The sequence below is a fragment of the Vulpes vulpes genome, chromosome 3, assembly GCF_048418805.1.
Source record: "Vulpes vulpes isolate BD-2025 chromosome 3, VulVul3, whole genome shotgun sequence".
NCBI classification, from domain to species: Eukaryota; Metazoa; Chordata; class Mammalia; order Carnivora; family Canidae; genus Vulpes; species Vulpes vulpes.
The window spans coordinates 75,282,035-75,288,431 of NC_132782.1; the positions used below are offsets into that span (position 1 = coordinate 75,282,035).

Below are 6,397 nucleotides of genomic sequence, written 5' to 3' on the forward strand. Positions count from 1 at the left end.
CAAAATGTCAGAACTCTCTTATTATATCACAAAGGAAACTAAAATTCTAATGATCCATCTGTTTATTGTAAACCTTCATCTTATATTTCATTAAGAAAACAAGAGAAGCAGGGACTGGAGTAATGAGTCTATAAGGCAAGGCTTGCAGAAGATTGCTGGCGGCCACCAGAAGCTAAGAGAGAAGGATGGAACAGATGTTCCCTCAGAGGCTCCAGAAGGAGCCAAGTCTACCAGCACTTGGATTTTGGATTTCGGGTCTCCAGATCTGAGATGATAAATTTCTGTTGTTTTAAGCCAAGAAAGAAAGCAAAGGAAAGAAAGAGACAGAAAGTGAGAGAGAAAAAAGAAAAAGAAGAAAGAAAGAAAGAAAGAAAGAGAGAAAGAAAGAAAGAGAGAAAGAAAGAAAACAAAAGAAAGAAAGAAAGAAAGAAAGAAGAAAGAAAGAAAGAAAGAAAAGTAGCCTCCTCTTGACAGAAAAGTCAGGTGGAACTCCCACCTGAGGAGGATGCCCCTCCTGATCCCAACCTTTCTCCTCTCTTTGCATCCAGTTAACTAACTGAGGTCAAAGTCTCAGCATATCATGCACAGGAAAATGCAGGCCCACTCCGAGGGAATAGTTTACTCTGTGAAAGAATTCCAAGACTTGGCTAATATGTACTGACAGAAAAAGGGGAACTTGAGAAGGAGTAGACTTGAATATATCAGAGCAGGGTGTGGGACGTAAAGCTGGATGGGGGGAGTTTACAGACATAGTATACGGCAACTTTTCCAAGAGTTGGGATTTGAAGTCCTGGAAGGGCTATATCAAGTCAACCTTATTATACTTGTGGCAAGGTTGTTCACCTCTTGAACACAACAGTGGCTAACCATAAATGAGGTAAGGATGTTCCTACTGCCTTGGGGGGGGACTGAGGAAGTCCTGGCAATTCCCCTCTACCCCATCCCATCTGCCAGGATAGTAAACAGGAGCAATATTTCACTCCAGTGTTACTGCAGGATGGAGCCACCATCTACCACAGTGTGCCAGGGTAGTGGTCCCCATTTTATCTCTATCCAATTCACAGATAGAAGTGAGGGGCAGTGAAATAGTGCAAGGGCAGCTCCCCTCAGAGGGGGATAGGAGCCAGTGGATAAATGCTCCCACCTTCTTCCCTTTAGGCCGCACATTCTAAAAGACGTTATGTCTACTTCTCCAAGTCCCCAGAGGAATCAACCGCCCATTTCCGATAGTATTGTCTTCACCCCTATGTAGGCTGCTCCTTTTTCTATTTTATTCTCCCTGCTTCCTAGAATCATCTCTCAAATAAACTATTAGCATCCAAGCCCTTATCACAAGCTGTGTTTTGGGGGAGCCCAAATTAAAACACACAAATTTACACTTTTGTAAAATTTACAAAAAATAAGAGATCTTTACTTCACTTGGCTAAGTCCACTCTTTCTTTCCTCTGGTTTTTCTCTTGTCTTCATGTTTGATGATGTTGGAATGGACTCCAGCATCTTTGGGATATGGCTAAGGGGAAGTTGAGCTTTAGTCTGGGTTTAACGAAATATAATTATGTGGTTGAGCCACTTGCCCAAAGTTATTGACAGCGGGTCCAGTGTGAAGGGGCTTCCCGCAGTGCTCCAACTACCCACTGCAAGAACCTAGCTCCCCGATACCGTGATGCCAATGTGCAAGGCCAGAGATGAACATTTGATTTACTGCCCCTGGGTGTATGTTTGTGATGAAGGATGAACTAGGCTTTTTTTTTTTTTTTTTAAGATTCTATTTATTCATGACAGACAGACAGAGAGAGAGAGAGAGAGGCAAAGACACAGGCAGAGGGGGGAGAAGCAGGCTCCGTGCAGGGAGCCTGATGTGGGACTCGATCCCAGGACCCCGGGATCACGCCCTGAGCCGAAGGCAGACGCTCAACTGCTGAGCCACCCAGGCGTCCCATGAACTAGGCTTTAAATGTACTTAATGTGTGTAAAATTCTTCCAATCACTAGGGCAGTACGATTGTAAGCAGACATTCTTGTTGGTACCTACGCATAAGGTAAGACCACTCTTAACAGAATCGCCTCGACAATGTGGTATATACCTTTATAGCTATACAGATACATTGTTTTCTTTTGTATAAGATTTGTGTAAAGTAGAATTTATTACAATTCCTGTGTTTGTACGGTACAACCTGTACCAGTACCATAAATGGCGATTTTATCTCTCTGTGAACTCACACCCGATGTATCAGCTCACGCCTTAGCATTTGTCTTGGGAAGTTTGGTGGCTCCAAACAAAACAGTGTACAAAACTGCCATCCATATAGCAAAATGGCCTCAAGAAACAAATGTTCTAGTGATGGAACTTTCACACATATTTACCCATAAATCCATGAATGTTGAAAAATAGTAATTTGATTGCAGAAGTATGTGACTTTGTCCAATGTAGCAACTATTATTGAATGCATTTGAATTGCTCTTGTGTGTGCCTTAATTTCAGATTGATTTTGTATTCCTTCTCAGAATTACTGACCATATCATTTTTCAATGTGTGATATCTTAGTCTGCTTGGGCCACCATAATAAAATACCACACACTGGGTGACACAAACGACAGAAGTTTCTTTTTCTCACAGTTTTGGAAGCTAGAACTCCAACACCAAGGCTTTGGCTGGTTTGGTTTCTGGTGAGGGCTGCATGCAGACTGCCAACTTCCCACCATGTCCTCCCACAGCCTTTGCTCGTGGGGGCACACAGAAAGAGAGAGCTTTCTGACATCTTCTCTTACAGGGACACTTGTCCCATCAGATCAGAACCCCACCCTTATGGCCCCATTTAACCTTTATTATTTCCTTACTCCAGATTAGACACAAGTGGGGATTATGACATTTGAGCTTTGGCGGGGGTGGGGTGGGGACACAAACATTCAGTTCATAACAGAAGAGAGTGAAGTATCCTAGAGGAGGCTGAAGCGGCAAGGTGGAGAAAAAAAAGAAATAGAGAAAGATTGGCAGAAGCTTCAAAATGTCAGAACTCTCTTATATCACAAAGGAAACTAAAATTCTAATGATCCATCTGTTTATTGTAAACCTTCATCTTATATTTCATTAAGAAAACAAGAGAAGCAGGGACTGGAGTAATGAGTCTATAAGGCAAGGCTTGCAGAAGATTGCTGGCGGCCACCAGAAGCTAAGAGAGAAGGATGGAACAGATGTTCCCTCAGAGGCTCCAGAAGGAGCCAAGTCTACCAGCACTTGGATTTTGGATTTCGGGTCTCCAGATCTGAGATGATAAATTTCTGTTGTTTTAAGCCAAGAAAGAAAGCAAAGGAAAGAAAGTGACAGAAAGTGAGAGAGAAAAGAGAAAAAGAAACAAAGAAAGAAGAAAAGAAAAAGAAAATGAAAGAAGAAAGAAAGAAAACGAAAGTAAGAAAGAAAGAAAGAAAGAAAAAAGAAGAAATAGAAAAAAGTAAAGGAGAGAGAGGGAAGGAAGGAAGAGAGAGAGAAAGAAAGAAAGGGTGGAAGAAAGAAGAAAGGGAAGGGAAAGGAAGAAAAAATTAAAATAAAACCTTTTAACATCGGAAACCCTCACCTTCCTTCCACCACCAAATCTACCTGCCCCCTTGCAGTTGCCCCCACGTTCTCTGCCTGCATTCCTATTGTCCTGGATGAATTGCTGCTGTTCCCATCAAAGCCCAGTCCCTCGCGTGGGCTCCTTATCCCATCTCCTCTCGCCTTCTCAAGGACTTCCTCTCAGTGACCCCTCCTTCTGTGGCATTGACAGTGTTTGTCTTGCTTTTGGGCCATTTCTGTGTAGCATTCAAACATGTTCTAGATCTCTCTTCATGAAAAGTGTTTTCCCTTCATCCCATGTTCCTCTCCACAGCAAAATTTATCGGAAGAATTTTCTATTCTCTATGTTGCCGGATTTTTCCATTCTCTACTAGCAACTGACTTCAGCCAGTTTTAACACTCCATGGAAACTGCTCTTGGCATGATCACCAATTATTTCCATGTTGTTAGATCCAAACTACTTTGGATCTTCTTATGCTCTGTAACCTTTGACCTGGTTATTCAAGTCAATACTGTCCCAGGCCTCCCTGAGACTACATGATCTTGGTTTGCCTTCCACCTCACTAACACTTCTCTTCCTCCTCTTCTAGATCCTTCTCTTCTGCCTGAGCCTAAAATGTTGGAGTGTCCCAGGGCTCTTTATCTCTATTCTCCCCCTATCAAATTATCTCATCCATTCTCATGGTTTTATATCTCATTTATATTATGATAAAATTCCCTGAGATCCATGTCCTTGTGTAATGTCCTCCCATATCACATCAGGGTTGGTCTATGAGATCAGGAAGAGATGGTACAAGTGCTTCTAAGACTAGGTCATAGTGTGGGTTCTGCCTCCTGCTCTCTCTTGGCTCTCTTGCTTTGGGGGAAGCTAGCTGCAAGTCTTGAGGACATTGGAGCCCCCTGTGGAGCTTTGCATGCCTCTTGCCAATAGCCGGTAAGGAACTCAGGCCTCCTGCCAATAGCTTTGTGGTTTTGCCATCTTGGAAATGGATCCTCCAGCCCCCTGAAGCTTTCAAGTGACTGCAGCCTGAGCAACTTTATGAGAGACCCAGAACCAGAATAACCCAGCTAAGCTGCTCCCAAATTCCTGACCAATGGAAACTGTGAGATAATAAGTGTTTGTTGCTTTAGGCTACTAGGTTTGGGGGTAATTTGTTATGAATCAGTAGATAACTAATCCAGCGCCTAAGTTTTCATCTCCAGCCTTGTCCACTCCACAGCTCCAAAGTCATATATCAAAGTACTACCTGAAATCAACCCTTAAATATCAAAAAACATTTCAAAATTAACAGGGGAAAACCAAGTCATGATTCGGAAAACCCCACTACTCCTCAGTTTCTATTTAGGGAAAAATCTCTATCTCAGTAATGGTAAACAGAAGGAGTTAGAGATCTCTGGATAAAGAAAGACAGGACATAGCCTTCTTGACTAAGAAAAGTCTTGTAGGCCCTCAGCCATCTTGTGACCTATACCCAACAAGCACTACTTGCCCAAAACACATTTCTTGCAGAACTTCCTGGGATATGTTGAAATTGCAAAATAGATCCCAGTAGATGATTCCAAGGGAACAAAACATGTAAGAACAAATAACTACTGTCAGGTCAGGCCCAATAAATCTGTGGTAAAACTCCCAGCTTTGATTCAGAGGTGAAGAGTGACCTGATGCACATTCTTGAGTTACCTTTCCACAATCTAACCCCCTTTGATCACTTAGATACCAGACCAACTGGAGCCAGAGAATTGATGATGCTCATCCTTGCTGGCCCTGTGACTTCGACCTAGACCCTGTCACCGTAAGATGACTTTTGCCCCAATTCCATGCTGAATACCCTATGGCACAAGCCCTTTCATGAATATGTATGTCCCTTTGGCCTAAACATTCCCCGTTTTTGTTTTTTTTGTGTGTGTGGTTAAAGGTCAAATTTATTAGAAGATTAAGAGATGTATTATATCTGGACCATAAATACTGCACAGCTGACTTTATTCAGTCAAGCACAGAGATATAGTCAGTGCCAACCTATTTTGTGGATACTCTTGTTCTTTTGTTCCAAGAAAAATTTGCACCGTAAGACTTGGACTTGGGTTTTGGAACCTTCCTCTCTTCAATGTCATAGCTCCACCCGTTTTTTTCTGCAAAAGCAGCTGCATCTTCTTTAATACTGAAGGCTAAAACCATGTTGGGCAAAGGGTCAGCCGTTGATGCCCAACCCATCAAAGGATTTTCCCATGGCTCCCTGGTATCAAACTCCATCTTCCATTTCTTTGTGTTATTTACTCCAGACTGCATGTTATTGCGAGCAGGAACAAAGATCCTGACTTTTCTAGTTTTGATATGCTGTTCTGGAACGCCAGTTAAAGTAGTAATATCCAATTTTTCATCAACTGTTATGAGTTGCGTGTCTCGAGCTTGGTCCTGTGCCAACCTCCATGTGGAAGTGCTTAATGACCTGGTAGGAACCCTGGAAACGGAAACGGTGGCTGCAGCCCTTTTCCCCCAGAGCATTGACCTCAGCGCCGCTGACATGGAGACCGCCGCCATCTTGCTGCAGGCCAACCCCTGGTTTTGTTCAAGGAGGCACTGCTTTAGGAAATATCCCTGATGCTTTCTCCTCCCTTCCTTCTCCTATTCTTTGGCTTGGTTGTATCTTTTGGCTCTGTACCTACCAAGAAGTGAACCCAGTTTTGGGTAACATAACGACTCAGCTTCTGAGGCCAGAAACTTAGGAGTTATGATTGATTCCTTCTTTTCCCTCACCTTCCACATCAATCCAAAATGAATTTTGCCTGTGCCTGTTTACAACCATATTGCTACTGCCTTCATCCAGACCACCGACCAGCATCTCTC

At 42.9% G+C, this 6,397-nt stretch overlaps 1 pseudogene; it reads right to left on the bottom strand.

The window, feature by feature from the left end:
* Positions 1 to 5,520: 5,520 nt before the first annotated feature.
* On the bottom strand, positions 5,521 to 6,091 carry LOC112934109 (NADH dehydrogenase [ubiquinone] iron-sulfur protein 4, mitochondrial pseudogene; annotated as a pseudogene).
* Positions 6,092 to 6,397: the final 306 nt, after the last annotated feature.